Below are 21,308 nucleotides of genomic sequence, written 5' to 3' on the forward strand. Positions count from 1 at the left end.
GTTTCACTGTGTTAGCCAGGATGGTCTCGATCTCCTGACTTCATGATCCGCCCACCTCGGCCTCCCAAAGTGCTGGGATTACAGGCTTGAGCCACCGTGCCCGGCCTAATTTTGTCTCAGGTTTCTAAGCAGTCCCAACACTGCACAGTAGCTGTTCAATGTATTTTGAGTGAATGATTTAAAACAAGCTTGGTGTTGATTTTATTGCTACTATTTATATTTACATATGTAATATTTATATTATATGCTTTTTATATATTTATATATGTGTGTATATATAATTGGCACCAACTTAGCATTGCTGTGCTTAAGTGCCTGAGATGTATTGCAAATGAATAGGCCTGAGGAAAGAAGCTTGTGTCATTAGCACTGACCCTGCATCACTAATCCTGATTTACCCCTTTCTTTCACTCACCCTGAGCACATCAATTTATTTGGTGAAAGAGTTTCCACTTTAACATCTCACTGAAATAGCTCATTCCAAAGAAAGAGCTAATTCTAACCTCTCACAAGTGCTTGAACATTTGCAGAAGGGAAATTTCACTGTGTGAGTTTCACCCAACACCACCTCTGCTCCAGCTCCTGCTACTCTACTGCTCATACTGCGGAACTCCACAGGTGGAGTACAAGATGGAGGATGCAGGGTGCAGTGCGCAGAAGCATCTTCCTCATAGAGAGTTTTATTTGCAGTAAATTCAGTGTGCAACAGGCAAAGCAACGAGGAGTCAAGGTGAGGCAGGAGAACAGCAGAGGGAAGTGGAAGTTGGATAAAGGGTGAACTGAGTAGGAGCAGAAGCAGGATAAAGAGGTGGATGAGCCTAGAAGAAAACCTAGGCAATACCATTCAGGACATAGGCATGGGCAAGGACTTCATGTCTAAAACACCAAAAGCAATGGCAACAAAAACCGAAACTGACAAATGGGATCTAATTAAACTAAAGGACTTCTGCACAGGAAAAGAAACTACCATTAGAGTGAACAGGCAACCTACACAATGGGAGAAAATTTTTGCAATCTTCTCATCTGACAAAGGGCTAATATCCAGAAACTACAAAGAACTCAAACAAACTTACAAGAAAAAAACAAACAACCCCATCAAAAAGTTGGCAAAGGATATAAACAGACACTTCTCAAAAGAAGACATTTGTGCAGCCAACAGACACAAGAAAAAAATCCTCATCATCACTGGCCATCAGAGCAATGCAAATCAAAACCACAATGAGATACCATCTCACACCAGTTAGAATGGCAATCATTAAAAAGTCAGGAAACAACAGGTGCTGGAGAGGATGTGGAGAAATAGGAACACTTTTACACTGTTGGTGGGACTGTAAACTAGTTCAACCATTGTGGAAGACAGTGTGACAATTCCTCAACGATCTAGAACTAGAAATACCATTTGACCCAGCCATCCCATTACTGGGTAGATACCCAAAGGATTATAAATCATGCTGCTATAAAGACACACGCACATGTATGTTTATTGTGGCACTATTCACAATAGCAAAGACTTGGAACCAACCCAAATGTCCATCAATGATAGACTGGATTAAGAAAATGTGGCACATACACACCATGGAATACTATGCAGTCATAAAAAAGGATGAGTTCATGTCCTTTGTAGCGACACAGATGAAGCTGGAAACCATCATTCTCAGCAAACTATCACAAGGACAAAAAACCAAACATTGCATGTTCTCATTCATAGGTGGGAATTGAACAATGAGAACACTTGGACACAGGAAGGGGAACATCACACACTGGGGCCTGTCGTGGGGTGGGGGGAGGGGGGAGGGATAGCATTAGGAGATATACCTAATGTAAATGACGAGTTAATGGGTGCCGCACATCAGCATGGCACATGTATACATATGTAACAAGCCTGCACGTCGTGCACATGTACCCTAGAACTTAAAGTATAAAATAAAAAAGAGATGAGTGAGCAAGAAGCAAGATAAGCAGAAGTTGAGCAGTGAAAACAAAGTGAGATGGAGTAGTGAGTAACAGCTTATGGCTGGCAGGATCCAGAGCAAACCAGTAAGGGGCAGCTCCTCAGAGACAGGCATGGGTATGAGAGAAAAAGTAGCCTTAAAATGACCCCATATGATAATCAGCTCATTAAAGCTAATGCATATGGACCACATATCACGGGTGTACCTAAAATTATGGGATGGAGGTGACCCGGAAGCACACAGGGGCCAAATAACTAAGCAACCCACCTATCAATCAGAAGGCACATGCTGGGTAGAGATTAGGCAGCTCCAGGAAGAGGAGAAAAACAAAACAAAACAAACAAACAAACAAAAAAAACCATATAAAATACCCAAAGCCCAAAGTTCACCAAACTGACGCTGATCTCATTTTGCAGAAGTTATCCCGTTCTCCCCTCTCTGAGACTGTTACTGTGCTCAATAAGTCTCTTGCCGCTTTGCTATGTGTGTGCGTGTCACGTCCAATTCTTTGTTCCAGACACCAAGAACCTGGGACTTCACAACACCAGCCAGTAACAAAGATATGTAAGCTTGGGAGGGAGGAAAGAAAGAAGGGAGCAAGCGGAGATTCAGACATGAGATGCATTCACCCTATGAGGTGAACCCTGGTCTCCAGTGTGGGAGTTGACAATTCTATTACTGAACCAGCAATGTTCCATGTGGTATAACCTCTCATTTTTGTTTGTTTGTTTGTTTTGTTTTGTTTTGTTTTAAAGAGAATCTCTAGTGCTATAGGCAGGCATGAGGGGACAGGGAGGGTGGAGGTGGGAAAGTTCTGTAATAGGCTTACACAGATGTCTTGGAAAACAGAGCTAACAAAGCAACAGGCACTTGAAGCAAAGGCCTGCCCTAAACCTTCCACTGTGTGCCAAGGGAATAAATTTTGGAGTGAAATTTTCACTTTCTCTCTTGTGTAGATCTCTGTAAGGCACAAAAGTTTGGATGACAGTCATTTTGATTCTTGGACTTTACTAGATACTCCAAAGACGCATCTGAGGAGAAAAGCTCTGGGTCCCTGGGATGACTGTGCCACTCCTGGAGTGGCCAAAGAGAGTGTGGTTAAGAAAAGAAATATTGGAGTGAACTTTCACTCACTCCCACTTTTGTAGTTTTCTTAAAAACATGAGTTTAGAAACAAGATACTTGGCTTTTTTAAATGACTCAAAAGAGGTGTAGATGAAGAGAAGCTCGCTCATCCCACAGATCTGGAGTAACCTGGACACATCCCTGAATCTCCAGCTCCTGGGTCCTTGAAAAGCCAGTTTGTCTCAAGGTTGGGAAGAAAGGGTTTGGAAAGCACCAAGGCAGGAGTTGGCAAGAAGATTACCTCATCAGTGAGGAAATGAAATTTCCAGAAATTTTCGCCAGATCTGGGACCAGAGACAAAGGCCTGGGTGAATTTCCTATGCAAACCAAGGAAAAGGGAAGCCTGTGGAGGGGTATCCATGTAGAGTTGAAGGGCGCGGCGGAGACAGTCTCAGGCAGAGGTGTGCCCAAACACCTACTTAACCTCATCAACCACCTTGTCATCAGTGCCTTCCGTGGGTCCATCGGTCTTCCGGGAGGGATTCTGTGTTCCTGATATTGTGTGTCAACAGGTGTTAGCCTGATATTTGTATTTTTAATGAGAGAAAACAAACTACAGAATTGGTGCGTTTTGCTTTTTTTCTGGTTTTGCTTTATACCTCTGGGATGCTCCTTCCAAAGGATTCCGATCTGAGGAACACTGGGGTGTGACTATGGTAGACAAGGGGTGGTTAATTCTCATCCAAAAATCTTTGGCGGATTCCCTTGCTCTCCCACTCCCCAGTCCAACAGTAGTTTAAAACAGAAGATCAACATTTGAAGAGTTGTTTTTCTCTGCGTTCTAAAGATAAACTTGACTTATTCAATTCCAAAAATTTCCTTATTCTGAGGTTGTCTTTCTATATTTTGAGTATAAATTCATGGTCATACTATGTTGGACCCACCAAGGTTCTTCTCTTCACTTGTTTATATGTAAAGTCTCTTTGTAATCTCAGAATTTCCTGAGTAAACTGGGAACTGTTATACATAATTCTGTGTTTTTGAGCATTCTTTGTAAACAGGAATCAGGATTGGGGGTGGGGAAGGAGGAAGGAGTAGGAGTGCTGATTTGTGGAACGGAAAATCATACATTACTTCCGTGATGGCGCAAAGGTTTTAAAAATTCTTAGCGTCCCCAGATTTCCCCTTATACTGTTTGCTGAAGAAAATTATGTCCTTACCCTCTCCTGGCAAGGGAAGGGGTCCCCTCCTGCCTCAGGGTCTCTGTCCTCCTGGGGTTAAGAGAGGTGCATCCGACTCTCTCTACAAGTGCTGGAGAGGAGGCTAGGTCTTTCCCACGGGCTGGGGGCCTTGCTGTCCCACGGAAGACTGGGGAGGAAGAGAAGGCAGAGGCGGAAGAGGAAGCCAGCTGAGATGTGTGAAGCAGCTCTTGGCCACAGCGGTAGGGAGAGGGAGCGCGGGACCCAGGAGCCTCCATGCGGAGCCAGGCCTCAGGAGCAGCCGCCTTATTCCTGGAAGGGGTGCCTCCCTCCATCTTGTCTCCAAAGACTGTAGGGAGACCTTCTTACCCGGTGGGAAAGACACGTCTCCCATGCTTTCCTACCGCGGATGCCTTGTGTCCCTTTTCCTGCAAGTGTCTGACCGCCAGCCTGAGGGACCCTGGGGTTGCAGCAGTTCCACACTAGGTGGAGGCTGCCTGCTCGCAAGCCAAGAGCCGCGCTGGGAGGCCGGAGTCGGGAAGTCGTGTGCAGGCCTGAAGGAGACCCAAGCTCTGGGTCAGGCTTTTTTTTTTTTTTTTTTTTTTTTGCCAATAGCCAAATTCAGGGTGTAAAACACAGAGAGCTCACATCTGACTGTTCGTGAGCTTCAGTGAGAACAACAAGGACGGCCCTCCAGATCCCTAGGAGGGCAGCGAAGGGTCTCTGGCTGCGACATCCGCGTTGGCGGTGAGCCAAGGCATGTCAGAAGAGAGTGTGAACCCAGCCCCCGGGTAGCATGAACACCACCGCAGACTAGGGCTCGGCGTGTGGGGAAATTGCAGGGGTCAGCGCAGCCGGAGTGCGGTGGACTAGCCTTGTTCAGGGAGAACCCCCTTCCTGATTATGGTCGGTCCCCCACCAGGTAAGGGGAGAGGAGAGACAGCACAGCCTCCTCTCCCCTAGCCGGACGCTCAGAGTCACCACCTTCCCCTCTGCTTGCCCGTCACCATTCTTCCAAACCCCTCTCTGCCAAAGATTCCACCGGCAGTCACCCACAGGACAACCCAGGCCTCCTTTCAGCAGCGGCTCCCGACTCGGACTCGCAGCCACCGCGCCCTCTCACCCCCGCGGTTCTGCGGGCGGCCTCTGCACCTCCCTGGCTCCCGCTCTCCTCTGAGCTTACAGTGAACACGGGGTTCGTCCCAACCCTTCTTGGGAGTACTGAATGGAAAAGGGGGAGCGTGCTCAGTTGCTTGGTAGAGTGTGACAGACACTGCGGGATTTGACTGTGGTACCATCGCTTTGACGTCGTAGTGATTTTTACACCTGCCTTCTGCTTAGGGCACCAGCCACACTTTTCCATTTGTGTCGACTCCACCTGCTGTCTTTGTTGGAACATCGCTCCCCTCTACAGCTAAATCAACAAACTGGCGGTCCTGGAGGACCTCACCCGCCGCTCACGCCCCTCCCAACCTCGCGGACATCTCCGGTCGCCTCTTCCTAAGGCCTAAGAAGCACAACTACTAACGGAGGTGAGGAGGCTCAGCTGACCGATTGTGTCAGCTGACAATGTGTGGCACGCAAAAACGCCACAGCTTGGCTTAGCCTCTCTCTTAGTTATTTGCAGCTCAGCCCAATCGGCGCCTCCAGGACGGCGGAGGCGGCAAAGACGGTGGGCTTCTTGGGTGCAGCTCCAGGAGGGCAGGCATCCCTGCACGGCGGTGTACACCCGAGGGAGACGCTCTCTAAAGCCCCTTCTGCGGATGACGGACACGGAGATAAATAAGAGCGGTGTGTCATGAGAGGCCGTCCACCAGGACTTGCCCTCCTTCACCAGGGTTTGCACCTCGCAGCCAGACTGTTCTGCCTCTGGCCCTTGGAGCAAGCCGGCTGACAGCGGAGTAAAGAAAGATTCCTGTGGGTGGGTGGTCAGTGCAAAACAATTCCCTGACCAGTAATCGCACCGGGGGTGCGGTGGTGGAAGAGCTGAATCCTAACCACTAGACAAGCAGGGGCGCACGGAAGGGACTTTCTCAAACTTCTTGCCATATTAGTGATTGTTTCCCTGTGCGCTGGGAGGACTTGGGATTTGTGGGGGTCGTTGGTCGCTCCTGCAGTCGTCTCACAAGGCTTTTCCCTCCTTCCTTTCTCCAAAAGAGAAGCCCGCAGGCGACGCACCCAGCACTCCGCGAGGCCCGCCAAGGCCACGAATCCCGAGTCCTGGAGCGAGTTGCAGCATCCCGGCTGCACCTGACCACTGACCTAGAGATGTGCCTTTGCGAAGCGGCAGCAGGTGGAGAAACAGAGTTCCCTCTGACGCTGGAGTTTTTTCCTCAGATCCAAGATCCAACTGGGCGCCAGTTCGTGATTTCCCGTCGGCCAAGTGCGTGGGCATTGATCTATAGGCGAGATTCTCCACCGTGGAATGGCTACTGTGGGGTGAGGGAGGGGCCTTCCGGTGTCCCCAGACACCCAGGCCTGGCAGGACAGGTAGGGGAAACCAGCTACTCACTTTGGTCCTGTCCAGAAGGGATCCCTTTCTGATGAGAAAGAAAGGCGGCGAGTTCTGTCCTGTTGAGTAAGTGGAAGAGAGATCAAAGGGAAGAGAAGAAAAATCCTGTGAGGTTTCAGGATCTAAAATTAACATGAAGTCGACATAACCTCCTCTGGAGGCTGGCGTGGTGAGTCCAGTCCCTATCTTCAGTTTGTCAAAGTGGACAAAGCCAACGACAATGGCCAGTACCAGCTACTAGGCATCCCCAGTCTTACCAGTTGGTGGTACTGGAGCTTCCCTATCCAGGATTTCAAGGGATTTCTAGGGTACCACTAAACAGCTTTTGTTGTTCCATCTGCTCTTATTTGAAGAAAGGGCCGATCTGTTGAGAAGCACATAGGAAAACCATTTCAGTAACAGTATAGCAACTGTTGCTGAGACTGTCACATTCCCCCTCCTCCTCCTCCCTCTTCCTAGAAATGTGCAATGAAAATTAATCCCCACGATGGGCCGGTTGTGCTTTCAATGCACAGTTGGCAGAACCTAAGGGAATTCTAGGAGTCTCTGGGATGAATATTTGAAGTATAACACAGTCATGTTTATTCACACGTGCATTCCAAAAACACATTGGACAAACACATCCAGTTCACCTGTGCCAGACTTACAAAGATGGGAAAAGAAGGACTACATACAAACAAGTGAAAGCTGTAATCGAATGGCTTTTAAATATCTGCTGTTTCCACTGAAGGTCTTCTTCTCTGGATACACCTACCAGTGTCTTCTCTTTCTCCAAATCAGACATTCAAGTGCCAGACCCTGAAATCAGTTTTCTGGTTCCAGCTTGTTCTTCCCCATTCTGTCTCGCTGCCCCTCCACTCTCTTCTTTCATATGCAGGAAAGGTGAGCTCTCCCTCACTTTCTAATTTGCAATATCCCACTCAAAGAATGCAATGACCAGCATCAAAAATTAGACACCCTCCATGGGACTCCTTCTCTGTCTTAGTTGGAGCTTCTATAACAATGTACCATAAATTAGGTGGCTCATCCACAACAGACATTTCTCACAGTTCTGGAGTTTGGAAGTCTAAGATCAAGGTGCCAGCATGGTAGGGTTAGGGTGAGGAACCTCTTCCTGGTCGTAGACTGCCATCTTCCCACTGTATCTTCAGGTGGCTGAAAGAGGGGGAGAGAGCTCTCTAGTGTCCCTTTTATAGGGGCACTAATCCCACTCAGGAGGACTCCACCCTCTGTATCAAATTATCTCCCAAAGGCCCCTCGTACTAATTTTAACACATTTCCTGGAGTGGGTGGGGGAAGGTCAGGGTTTCAACCAAGGCATTTTGGGGGGACACAAACATTAGGTCTCCTGTGATCTTTCTAGAAGAAGAATAAATTAAAACTGACCCAAAGCTTCAAAATAAAGAAAACTTTTTCTAAGATTTTGAAAGGCCTGAAACATGAGCTTCCTCCCAACCCACCCAATCACTAAAATCTGGACTCTGTGCTGAGTGTTGTGGACTTTTTGTGTGTTCATCCTCCCTGCAGGCAACTGAAGATTTATTCTCTCCAGAGGGTAGAAGAGAAGATCTATTGGGAGAACCCACCCCCAATATTTCAATGTAGGTTCTTTCTATTTTCCATAAGTGTCAGCTGACTAAGAAATAAAGAGAGACAGTATGAAGAGAGGAATTTTACAGCTGGGCCACCAGGAGTGACATCACATATTGGTAGGACCGTGATCCCTGCCTGAGTCTCAGACCAGCAAGTTTTTAATCAAGGGTTTCAAAAGGGGAGGGGGTATAAGAATGGAGAGTAGCTACAAAGATCACATGCTTCAAAGGGCAAAGAGCAGAACCACTGATAAGGGTATAACAAAGTTCACATGCTTCTGAGGGAACAGGGCAAAGGGCAAAAGCAGAACCACTGATAAGGGTCCAACAAAGATCACAGGGCAAAGGGCAAAAGCAGAACCACTGATAGGGGTCTATGTTCAGTGGTGCATGTATTGTCTTGATAAACATCTTAACCAACAGAAAAAAGGGTTCCAGAGCAGAGAATCGGTCTGACCACAAATTTACCAGGGCTGAGTTTTCCCCCACCCTAGTAAGCCTGAGGGTTCTGCAGGAGACCAGGGCTTATCTCAGTCCTTATCTCAACTGCACAAGACAGACATTCCCAGAGTGGCCATTCAAAGACCTCCCCCCAGGGACGCATCCTTTTCCCAGGGTATTAATGTTAATACTCCTTGTTAGGAAAAGAATTTAGCGATAAGTTGCCTACTTGCATGTCCGTTTATAGGCCCACTGCAAGAAGGAAAATATGGCTCTTTTTGCCCGATCCCACAGGCAGTCAGACCTTATGGTTGTCTTCCCTTGTTCCACAAAAATCACTATTATTCTGTTCTTTTTCAAGATGCATTGATTTCATAGTGTTCAAACACACACATCTTACAATCAATTTGTACAATTAACACAGTTATCACAGTGGTCCTGAGGTGACGCACATCCTAAGCTTATGAAGATAACAGGATTAAGAGATTAAAGACAGGCACAAGAAATTATAAAAGTATTATTTGAGAACTGATAAATGTCCATATTAAGATAAAATCTTCACAACTTATGTTCCTCTGCTGCAGCTCCAGCCAGTCCCTCTGTTTCGGGTCCCTGAGTTCTGGTAACAAGGATCCTTGGCCCCAAGGGAGCAATCAGCATAGATGAGTGAAGACTTGCATCCCACACTGAAATGAAAGGGATGAAGTGACAGCATATCTTGATCTATGTGATGGTTACATGAGTTATGACCTATTTCAAAGCTTATTATGCTGTGTGAAAAAGAACAAAACCAGAGGACTTGCACAACCTGACATTCAGACTCACTCTAAGCTGTTATAAACAAGGCAGTGTGCAAGCGGCATTGGGAGACACAAATACTTCAACAGACTGACTTGGGAGACCTGAAACTGACCCACAGCTATAAGGTTCATAGGTTTTTCATTTGTTTTTAAATTTCTTTTTGTTTTCTGAGAAAGGATCTCACTCTGTCATCCAGGCTGGAGTGCAGTGGCCAGATCTCAGCTCACTGCAAGCTCTGCTTCCCACACTAAAGTGATCCTCCTGCCTCAGCCTCCTAAGTAGCTCATACTACAGGTGCATTTAAGTACTCATGAGGTTTTCCCATGTTGCCCAGACTGGTCTTCAACTCCTGGACTCAAGAGATCCACTGGCCTCAGTCTCTCACAGTGCTGGGATTATAGACATGAGCCACCATGACTGGTCACTGGTTTTCAATACAAGCCATTCAATGGGGCAAAGGAAATAGTGTATTTACAATATTAAGAAGTTTTCTGGTGATCAGGACATTAGCAGATGCTAAGCTTGCTGTGGTCAGGAGATGAATTTGATATGCCATAGATTTAGAAATTAAAACAAAACCAGAAAGTTATTGGAAGAGAATGTAGCAGAATACATTTCTGCCTTAAGAGACAACAGGAAAAAATAAAGCAAAGTAGAATTTCACCAAAGTTATCAACCTCTGCTCATCAAGAATCACCATGAGAAAGTGAGAAGGTGAGCCAGAGACTGGGAGAAGATAATTGCACTATGTTTACCTGAAAAACAAAACAAAACAAAACAAAAAACCTCAAATCTTGAATGTAGAGAGTACTTTTTAGAAATCAGTAATAAAAAGCCAACCCAATTGAATTAGGGAAATTGCTTCGATAGCCTCTCTTTGCAAAGAAGGATTGCTAAATGGTGAAAGACATTAGTAAATATGCTCAACAGCGTTACTCATTAAAGGAAACACAAACTGAAGCCACGACGTGGTACCATTTTACATCCACCAGAACGGGTGTATTTAAAAGACAGTAAACACCACATGCTGTCAAGGGTGTGCAGCCAGTGGAACTCTCCTAGCTGGTGAGAAACCATTCTGGAAGAAACCATTTGGCCATTTCTAATAAAGTAAACATTACACCTACCCTATGACCCAACAATTCCAGTACTTGGTATTCCTCAAGGGAAATGAACGCACGTGTCCACAAAAAGACTCATGCAAGAAGAATCTTCGTTCATCTTGTCCAGCAAGTGGAATGTGTTTCTTAGCAGGAGTAGAAGTTGGAACACTTCTGGTCACAGTCTTTTGGTATCAGAGTCACCAAGGAAAATACAATGTAATCAAGCACTTGACGGAAGAACAACGCATTATTCACACAGAGAGGAGACAGAGCAGGTATGGGCTCCGCTTCAGTTGTGGGCGTTGGTTCCCCATGGCCAGCAGGTCCCTCCATTTGGCCTGCACACACAGCCTCTTGAGAAGCAGAAGAAAGGGTCCTGCCCCCTTCCCTCAGCGGGGGGCGGGGGGGGTGGGAGCAGATACAACAGCTGACCAGGTGCCAGTTGATGCACATGTTTAAGTGGAACAAAGGGGTACACACTAAGTCTGATCCAGGAAAGATACTCCCACACAAGGAGGTGAGTCCAGCACAGGCTGTGAAGACTCCTTGTCTCTTGGGAAGGAAGTGCTCCAGGCCCAAGGCCCATTTCCACCAGGCAGAGTGGAGGTGGAAAGACTCCTGGCATGAGATTGTCTTTCCCCACACTTTTCTGTTGGCATACAAACTTGGCCATGGGCTCGGAGACAAGCCACTGTAGGCCACAACAAACAGTTTCGAGTTTAAAGTCATTAAAAGCTTGTCATTTCATGTGTAACAGCCCCAGTGACTGGAAAACAGGTTCTGATCACACCATTACCTTCATGTAAGCCACCACCAACAAGGCTGACTGGGTTATTTGCTCTGTGAGGCTCAGAGACAGGACGGTGCAAGTCCAGGGTTTCCCTTGGACTCCTCCCCAGGTTGATGAAGCTGTCAGGTGAGGTCTCTTTTCCTTCCCCTGACCTGCTCCCAGTAACCGGAAAAACGGTTCTGAGCACACCATTGCCTCCTTGTAAGCCACCAACAGGGCTGAGTGTGTTATTTGCTGCGTGAGTCTCAGAAACAGGACAGAGCATGTCCAGGGCTTCCAGCAAAAGGGTACAGCTGACTACCTGGCCAAAGGACACTGCCGTGACTCGGATTCGAACCGAGGTTGCTGCGGCCACAACGCAGAGTACTAACCACTATACGATCACGGCGAGCCACAGGCCAAGTGGTGATGTCTGATCTTGCTCTAGTGTCTTTGAAGTCAATAGATTTTGATTATTAGGTAGATTTCTTCCCAGACAGCCACAGGGGGCTCGCGCTTTTCTTTCTTTCTTGCCGCTCTGCTTTTCTCTCCCTTCCTCCCAATCCTCATACGTGATGAGAACAATTGTCATCTCTTCCACTCCAACCTGGGCCTCCCTGCACCAGCCTCTCTCGGGGTGTCTCCCTGTCCTCGTCCGCACCTCCTCTGCTTCTCTCCCGCCTCTCCGTATTTCTACTTTTCACCCTTCCTCTCTCCCGCCCCACCGACGGAAGCCAAGGTGAGAGAGGGGAGCGCAAGCAGCGTAGAGAGTCAGGTGAAGGCGGAGCCAAGAACGGGAAGAGCCATCACTAGAGCCCATGGGGCGTTCTGCTTGCTTCCCTTGGGACCGACGCGCTCAGGCCCAGGGAGTCGCCGAGCTGGGCGTTTGTTGGGATGCCGGGTCTGACGCCTGCAAGGGGCAGGGCGGGGCGAAGGCCATTCCGCTGCCCTTCCAGTTTCAGAATCACCCAATGTACGGGTTTCAGCCGTAGCCGGCAAGATGCGCCTCTCCGGTTTTCCGAGGCTTTGGAGCCTGCACAATTGTTCTACAAAAGGCGATGGCTCCACCTGACATTGGATGGGCGCTTGCTCTGCGTGGTGATACCAGAGCGACAGCCAACTGTTCCTGTGTCGCAGTTGGGTGGTGCACTTGCTTCCAAGTCTGGAGGTGGGTGGTTCGAGCCTGTTCTGTGGAACGTTTCCTGCATTTTAAAAATGCTTAAACCGCTGGCAACTTTCTTCTATCCAGCACATGATCTCATGGAAAGGCAGAGCGAGACCAACTTTACCCTCCTCTCCTCCGTGTCTCGAGTACGACATGAGGACGTAAATCAAGGTCCGCTAGGATTCTGGGATCTCTCTCTCTCTCTCTCTCTCTCTCTCTCTCTCTCTCTCTCTCTGGACGGAGTCTCGCTCTGTTTCCAGGCTGGAGTGCAGTTGCCAGATGTCAGATGTTGGCTCTGACTCTCTTGTTCAAGCAATTCTCCTGCCTCAGCCTCCGAAGTAGCTGGGCTTATAGGCACGCGCCACCACGCCCAGCTAATTTTTCTGTTTTAAGTAGAGACGGGTTTCACCATGTTGGCCAGGGTGGTCTCCATCTCCTGACCTCGTGATTCGCCCGCCTCAGCCTCCCAAAATGCTGTAATTACAGGCGTGAACCACTGCGCCTGGCGCTCGCGCTCGCTTTCTCTCTCTCTCTCTGTCTCCCCCTCTCCCTCTCCCTCTCTCTCACTGTCATTTATTTAGCCCTTTCCATACGCTTTTGAGGTTAAATTGGTTCTGTGATTTTACTATTACATATAATGTTCTAGTCATTCTTGTACAGGCATTTTCAGTCACTGGTGTAAGTATTTCTATAGAAAGAGGTGCAATTACTATAGGAAGAGCAATTGCTCTATCATAGTGTTCACATGGTTTTTATATAATTCCATTCTCTCTCGTCTGTTGGCTTATTAGCTATAACTCTTTCTTTTGTTATTTTAGTAATTGCCTTAGGGCTTAGAGCAAACCTTTTTAACTGATCACAGTCAACCTTCAAGTGATATTAAACCTCGCCTGCTGGCCTTGACGCTATTGCTGCCATGCACTTTGCTTTTATGCATGTTATAAACCCCACAACACATTGTTATCGCTTTTGTTTAAATGGTCAAATTTTTACAAAAGAAATTTACAAAATAAAAGAATACCTAGGACAGTTACCCATTTCTGGTGTTCTTCATTTCCTCGTGTAGATCTGGATTTTCATCTGGTATTGGATTCCTTCTGCCTGGAGGACTCCTTTGACGTTTCTTGTAGTGTGGGCGGGCTGGTAGTGAATTTGGTCAGCTTTTGTACATCTCTAAATGTCCTTATTTCACTTCCAGTTTTGGGAATTTATTTTTTCTGGCATAGTATTGTAGGCTAACTTCCCCTGCCCTCAGTACCTTAAAGATGTTGCTTCTCTGCTCGCCTGCATTGCTGCTCCTGGTAGAGGCCGGCAAGAGCAGAAAGGAAACTGACGCAATCCTCGTCTTTGTTCCTGTGTATGTACAATGTCTTTTTTTCTGGCCGGATTTGAGCAATGTTATTTTGATGGATCCAGGAGTGGTTTTCTTCATGTTTCTTGTGCTTCGGTTTCCTCAGCTCCTTGGGTCACTGGATTTGTAATTTTTGTTATGATTGAGAAGTTTTCAGCTATTGTTTCTTCGGACATTGGCCGGGCACAGTGGCTCACACCTTTGGGAGACCAAGTCGGGAAGTGTTGAGTGAGGAATGAAATTCAAGACCAGCCTGGTCAACATATTGAGACCCCATCCCTAATAAAAATAACAAAGAAAGAAAATAAATGTTTCCTTTCCTCCCTGCTCCTTCTCAGGGACTCCCATTACTCATAATTTAGACCTCTAAAGTCTGCCCTACAGTTCACTGATAATCATTTCATTAAAAAAAAAAAATCTCTTTTGTCTGTGAGTTTCATTTTGCATATTTTCAATTATTCATGGTTCCATGTGCCCTGATCATTTCTTCTGCAATGTCTAATCTGCTGTTAATCCTATCCAGCGAATTTATCATCTCTGATATCGTGGTTTTGGCATGACATCAGCTCACTGCAACCTCTGCCTCCCAGGTTTAAGTGATTCTCCTGCTTCAGCCTCCCAAGTACCTAGGACTACAGGCATGTGCCATGATACCCGGCTAATTTTTTGTATTTTGAGTAGAGACGGGGGTTTCACTGTGTTACCCAGGATCGTCTTCATCTCCTGATTTTGTGATCCACCTGACTCAGGGTCCCAAATTGCTGGGATTACAGTCGTGAGCCACCGCACCGGACTCCTTCCTTCCTTCCTTCCGTCCGTCCGTCCTTCCTTCCTTCCTTCCTTCCTTCCTTCCTTCCTTCCTTCCTTCCTTTCATGAGACAGGGTCTCATCCTGTAGCCCAAGCTGGACTTCAGTGGTGTAATCTTGGCTCACTGCAATCTCTGCCTCCCAGGTTCAAACGATCTTCCCACTGCAACCTCCTGAGTAGCTGGGACTACAGGCACACACCACCATGCCTGGATAATAATTTGAATTTTTTTGGTAAAGATGAGGTTTCGTCATGTTGCCCAGTCTTGTCTGAAACTCCTGAGCTCAAGAGATCAACCCATCTAGACCTCCCAAACTGCTGGGATTACAGGCACATTTGTTTGCAGAGAGGAGTAGTGGGCAGACTTCATGCAGGAGAGTAATTCAGGCATCTGTTACTCAATTTTGCCGGGAGCCAAAGGCATCACTTTACACGTTCTTAGTTTGACTCCAACAGGTGTGCCAATTTATCTTCCAATACATTTTTCCAACTCAGTGAGAGAGCCTTTTCCTTTGTGCTCTTGCCAGCACAGCAAAGTTTCCATACATCAGTCTGATGTACCAGTGAGGGGGTGGTGCCCGCCTGACTTACCTAAGCAGGAGACGCAGCAGAAAGACATGGTGGACACTGCCCAGAGATGATCTCTGGCACATGTTCCACAGCTAAACCTCCAAGATGTTTAGAAAGTCTTCCAAAAATTGTAATTGTTTTCTCTGGTGATTTACCTAACTGAATCCAGAGAAAGCTGGCTGGAGGGACCCTGAACTGCTTCTTGTCAAGAGGCTAATCAAATAGGAGAGGAAAGAATGGCTCCTTCTAGACATTTGTTCCTCTTCTCTTTTCTTTATGAATTGCATTCTGCTTTTGTTAAATGCAAACGATCTACAGACTGTTCTCCCTCCTAGACAAGGGTGCATTAGCACACTAATAACTACCTCTGTGTTATTCCTTCCTTGATGGTGTTTGTTTTGTTTTTCTATAAAACTCAGATCTCACTGGAGACAAATCTCTGGAGCCATAGGATCCTGCACCTGACCATGCTTCTTATGCAGACCTGGATCCTTGGAGTTATTGGCTCCCTTTGCCTTGGTTCTTTTGTTGACTCTCTTCAGCAAAACTGAACTCTGACTTCTACATCCTAAATCTGGCTCTTGGACATATAGGTGCTTTTGCTTCCTGACTCCTCCTCGACCCAGCCCAGCTGTTCCAACCTGTCCATCTGTGTCTGTGTGCCTGTGTCTGTCTGTCTGTCTCTCATACTCCAGGCTGCCCCTAGTATTACCCAATTTCTTCTCCTCCTTTTCAATGTTCAGGGTTTACCTTCCTCTCTGCCTACAGAGTCCCACAGGCTGGGGGAGTGTCCCCTTACAGAGAGGGGAGCCCATTCCAGAAGGTGCCTCTAGACTTGGAATAAACCTTACAAAGAACACCCAGGTTTGAAAAGCTTTTTCTCTCTTCCCATTACCCGAATTATTCAAAGGACTAAAAGTGGGAAGTCCAGTAGAATTCTTGATGTCTCTCAGAAACCTGCATTGGAACGCCTTCATTCACCAAGCATTGGGTGCTCACGAGGTGTGAAGCCTTGCTCTAGGTGAGTAGCTGCATGGTTAGCAAGTCCTGCCCCACTGAGCCCACATCTGGAGGCATCAAGAAGGGACTGGGCAGTGGGAACACAACCGGCTCGTGTCCTCCTCACGAGCGTTTCCTCATTCGGGCACAGGGAATGCAAGCGGTGAGCATGACAAATTAAGCATAGCGAAGAATGGGGAAGTGGGTGACTTCAGACCAGGAGGCTATGGTGGTCACGTGCAGTGGGGCCGTTTCTGATAGGGGAAGTGCAAAAGGAGGTGTGGGCCTGGGAGAATGTTGAGAATCTGGCATTCCTGCATCTTGCCCCCACTCTCGCAGCCTGGTGTCAACTCAGAAATGTGCCCAACCACACGACTTCTGGCCTCCATGTCATCACGCCCTCAGGCATCTAGAACCTGTGCAATGGCACAAAGAAGTGAGGGTGCGGCCGGGCGCGGTGGCTCAAGCCTGTAATCCCAACACTTTGGGAGGCCGAGACGGGTGGATCACGAGGTCAGGAGATCGAGACCATCCTGGCTAACACGGTGCAACCCCATCTCTACTAAAAAATACAAAAAACTAGCCGGGCGTGGTGGCGGGCACCTGTAGTCCCAGCTACTTGTGAGGGCTGAGGCAGGAGAATATGGCATGAACCGGGTGAGCTTAAGTGAGAGAGCTGAGAGATCCCAGCCACTGCACTCCAGCCCTAGGCGACAGGCGAGACTCCGTCTCAAAAAAAAAAAAGAAGTGAGGGTGCGCACCCTGGGGATGAGGGCATTTAATAATGGACAGGTGTCTGAGGCAGATGTCCTCAGATTTCCAGGTGCTACATACCTCTTTGTGGAGCAATCAGGGCAGTCATCGGCAAAAAACTAAAGACTCATCCTGTTCCATGCAGAGGCCTAGTTAACCTTGTAACTATTCTTTTCGGACCTTCATTCTTCCATGTCCAGATATATGGGGTCTTTGTTGCCCATCTGCTTCAAGTGAGATGAGGAAAATCCTGCCTGAAGGCTTAAGGATTTGTTAGAAAAATAAATGCTGTTTACAAAAGGTGCATTTTAGGCAAAAGCTCAGTTCTGGAGCTCCAGAACCTGCCTATACCAAGCCCAATACACACCTCCTTCCTCTCCCTCCCTCCTCCTCACACCTGCCTCAGCTGATTCTTCAGGCTGCACATCTCTGAGAAGATGACAATCCCTAGCAGAAGAACAAGAGAACCTTAGACTCTTCTCTCCATGAAGAAGTAGACGCGAGCAGATAGCCTCATTCCGTGGCGGTGTGACTCTGAAGTCACTCAGGTTTACTATGCCTCCATTTCCGCATTGTAAAATGGTCCCAATAGGAATGGGTTTCTGAATGGGTTGTTCCAAGTTTAAATAAGACACGGCAGTAAAACATTGAACCCCTGCCCTGATGCATAGTAAACACTCCAAGAGCATTAGCCATTATTACTATCATCATCACTGGTGGCCTCATCGTGGCTATTATCATTATCTACATCCATCTTTGAAATAATTGCATATTCTTTTAGGATATGGAGGGATTGCAACATACAATGTTTTGTAAGTGGTGAACATTTATTGTTACAAATATTGCTGCTGGGAACATATTTCTGCATTTTAATCATCACCTGTGTGATTCCTCTATCAAATCTTCCCACACAATTTGGGGATGTTGCAAAACGTGTTCCCTGACCGGGAATTGAACCCGGGCCGCGCTGGTGAAAGCGCCGAATCCTAGCCACTAAACCACCAGGGAAGAAGACAGCCACCTGAATCTCCCTGTCAGAGGATTAAAAGAGAAGGTAAAGATTAACTTTCTAAGAGGAGGAGAGCCCAACTGAAAGTGTCTGTGAACCAAGCGGGGCTGCAGGACTGCAGGGCTCCAAGCAGTCACTGCGCAGCTGCTCAACACCTCTCACCTCTGCCAGCCTGGCCGCTGCTTTGGGCTGTATTGAGGCCAGGCCACAAGGACACTGAGCGGTGTTCCATTCTAGCCTAGCTGTAGCACGGTGTGAGGCAGAGCCAAGCACTTGCTCTCTTTCCGAGCCTCAGTTTCCTTGCCACCAGAGTGCAGACTTGGCTCTCAGTGAGTGATGAGCCGAGTCCTTCTGGTTCCTGATCTCTGAGCTGGCTCAAGGGGCTCTACCCATAAAGACATGTGTAGGGGTCCCCTTTTGCCCCCAACTAGCTCTATTAGTAGAGCATGAAACTCTGAATTGAGCGGTCTTTGGCTCGAGCTCCAGGTGCAGATTTAGGTTCGTTTTCTTTTGTTCCGCCACGCAATTCAACCGGTTCCGCAACTGAGGTCAGGGCGCAAGGAAGCCAAGTGGGCTTCACAGGAAAGACCTCCTTGGTTTCAGAGACATTGTAGCTGTCACCTTGAAATCTTCAGAAAGAAGATTTCGGCGATAGATGAGAAGACGGGAATTTTCTGGATCTAAAGCCAACATGACGTCCACCTGATTCGGCGCCCTCGTCTCCGATCCAGCTCACGGCGGGCAAACCGGGCCTGGTTCCTAGTACTCGGCAGGGTTTCAGGTAGTAATGGAACTCCTCCCGTGCTGCTTCTGGTCAAAGATGCAGCCAAGTTCCCCCATCCCAACCCTCCGTTCCCCTCCCCTCCGAAAGAAAAGAAAAGAAAAGAAAGAGAGAGAGAGAGAGAGAAAAAAAAGAAAGAAAGAAAGAAAGAAAGAAAGAAAGAAAGGAAAGAAGGAAAAGAAAGAAAGAAGAAAGAAAGAGAAAAAGAAAGAAAGAAAGAAAGAGAAAGAAAGAAAGAAAGAAAGAAAGAAAAGAAAAGAAAAGAAAAGAAAAGAAAAGAAAAGAAAAGAAAAGAAAAGAAAGAAAAGAATCATTATGAAAGCCACCTTTCGTGTGCGAGGCGAACCTGCTGACCCTACTCTAGCTAAACGAGCCGAGCACCGCCCCTTGAGGACACATCCACGAAAATCTTGGGCGCCGCTTCGGGCATCTGCATATTGCTGCCTATGACAAATGAAATTCGACTGCATCTCCACATTTCCGCGCCTCCAGCAAATTACTGGCAAAAGGGAAGCACTTGCGATCCCTCAGGCAAGAAGACTGCAGATTGCGATAGCGCCGGGCTGAGGGTCCCCCGCCTGCTCCAGAAATGAAGACCCTGGAGACCTATATCCAGGCTCTGGGATCCCGATTCTTTCCGCGGGGTGTCCAGTTCCAGAACTAAGCGCCGGTATGCGGGATTCGCCAGGCTGACCCTCTCCGGGTCCCAGAAGCTGCAGCAGTTTGATCTTCCGAGTCCCGGGCGCGCAGGAGTGTGGACCCCGCCTCGGGGCCTCATCCCTGGCGCCGGCCTTCAGGGCTCTTGGCTTTGACGGGGTACCGACCTTTCTGGTCCTCCCAGGAGCCGTAGGACCCTCCCTGCCAACCGTTCAACCGAGCCAAGGGGCCTCATCCCCGCGCTCAGTTCTCGCGGGCCTCCCACTCAGGGTATCAACAGAGGTAGGTCAGGTGAGAAACCTGGATTTCTACACACACCTGGCTACAATGAGATGGCGCCACTCCCCTTCCCCTACAGAAGCAGACTCAGAAAAAGGTAGTTAAAACAGAAGGTTTCAATAAAATCGAGAGTCTGATAACATAATATCCAAAAGTCCAAGTTTCAATTGAAAATCATTCATTACACCAAGAACCAGGAAAATTTTATTCTGAATGAAAATAGACCAAGTCCAAGGCTAAAGGCAGAAGACTGACTTCCCAGCTCAAAGACAGTGGAGCAGAAAAACATCTTTCTTAACCCTTCATCCTATTCAAGCCGTCCATGGGTTGGATGAGGCCCACTCACACTCAGGAAGGCAATCTGCTTCACTTGGTTTACTGATTCAAATGTCAGTCTCCTCCAGAAACACCCTCAGAGACACAGTGAGAAATCATGTCTAACCAAATATCTGGGCACCCCGTGGCCCAGTCAAATTGACACAAAAATTAACCTTCACAAATACTCTCAATAGAAGTGACTAATAAATGTAGCATCATGTCCTGCCTGTTTATCCCATGACAATTAATATATTCCAGCATTACATTGGCTTCCGTTCCCTTACTGTAGCAACACGTAGGAGTTTCATTTAACGTGAGGATAATTTTGACCTATGGAGTCTCTCCCTACCCGTACCTACCATTGCCACTTGTGGATTGTCATTTTGCCATGGCTTTCTTATACATAATATTAATAAGCTGTATACTTTGCTAATGTAGGTTTGAATTTCATCCTGGCTGCGTAAGTCACTTTCCATTTTGACAAAGCCTAGAAATATTTTTGTTTATCTCCCGAATATTGGTAACACATACCTATTGTGGGGCCCACTCTCAATCTCATGGTTTTCTTTATTTTCATTCAGATCACAATAGAAATGCACAGGCTGCTTGAACGTCACTGAAAATGGCCCATAGCCGTGTCCATTTGTCAGAGTCCAGTAAAATCCTGGCCATGGAATGGGGGGATGGAAAGTGAGAACCACCAAACTCAGCAAACAAACACTCAGTTTAAACCTCTGCGCTAAGAGATGATCAGACTCTATCATGGCTTCTAATAGCATATGACCATGTCCCGTGGATGACCCTAGGCTCCCATGACAAAGCCTACCTAGAAAAGCTCAAGACTGCCAGGGGAACTTACTTTAATTTTAGCCAGTACCTGCTGATGATGGTAGGTTCTTTCTTATAACACTTACTAAGAAGGGAATCCTTCCTCCATCCCTTTGAGGTATGTGTGTATCTCCTAGGGACTCCAGTGTGTCTTTCCACAGGATTTGAAAGACATTCCTTTGAGGTGTTGTCCTCAGGAAGGACTGAATCTCTGTCTCCCGGTCTCTGTGGGAGGTTAGAATTCTAACGTCTAATATTGCCAACCGGCAGATACAGCTGTCGGGATGAGGCAGAAGCTTACAATGACCAATATTTTGTAATGTTTCACTTGTGCCCTGACCCCTGCCCTATCCCCT

General features: G+C 47.3%; 2 non-coding genes across 2 annotated transcripts; both read right to left on the reverse strand.

Annotated features, from left to right (window-relative positions):
* Positions 1-11,771: 11,771 nt before the first annotated feature.
* TRNAH-GUG lies at positions 11,772-11,843 on the reverse strand. Its single transcript has one exon. It is a non-coding gene; the product is annotated as a tRNA-His (tRNA).
* Positions 11,844-18,016: 6,173 nt separating this feature from the next.
* On the reverse strand, positions 18,017-18,088 carry TRNAE-UUC. The gene has a single exon. It is a non-coding gene; the product is annotated as a tRNA-Glu (tRNA).
* Between the last annotated feature and the right edge of the window lie 3,220 nt (positions 18,089-21,308).

Source organism: Papio anubis, chromosome 1 (assembly GCF_008728515.1).
Source record: "Papio anubis isolate 15944 chromosome 1, Panubis1.0, whole genome shotgun sequence".
Classification (NCBI taxonomy): domain Eukaryota; kingdom Metazoa; phylum Chordata; class Mammalia; order Primates; family Cercopithecidae; genus Papio; species Papio anubis.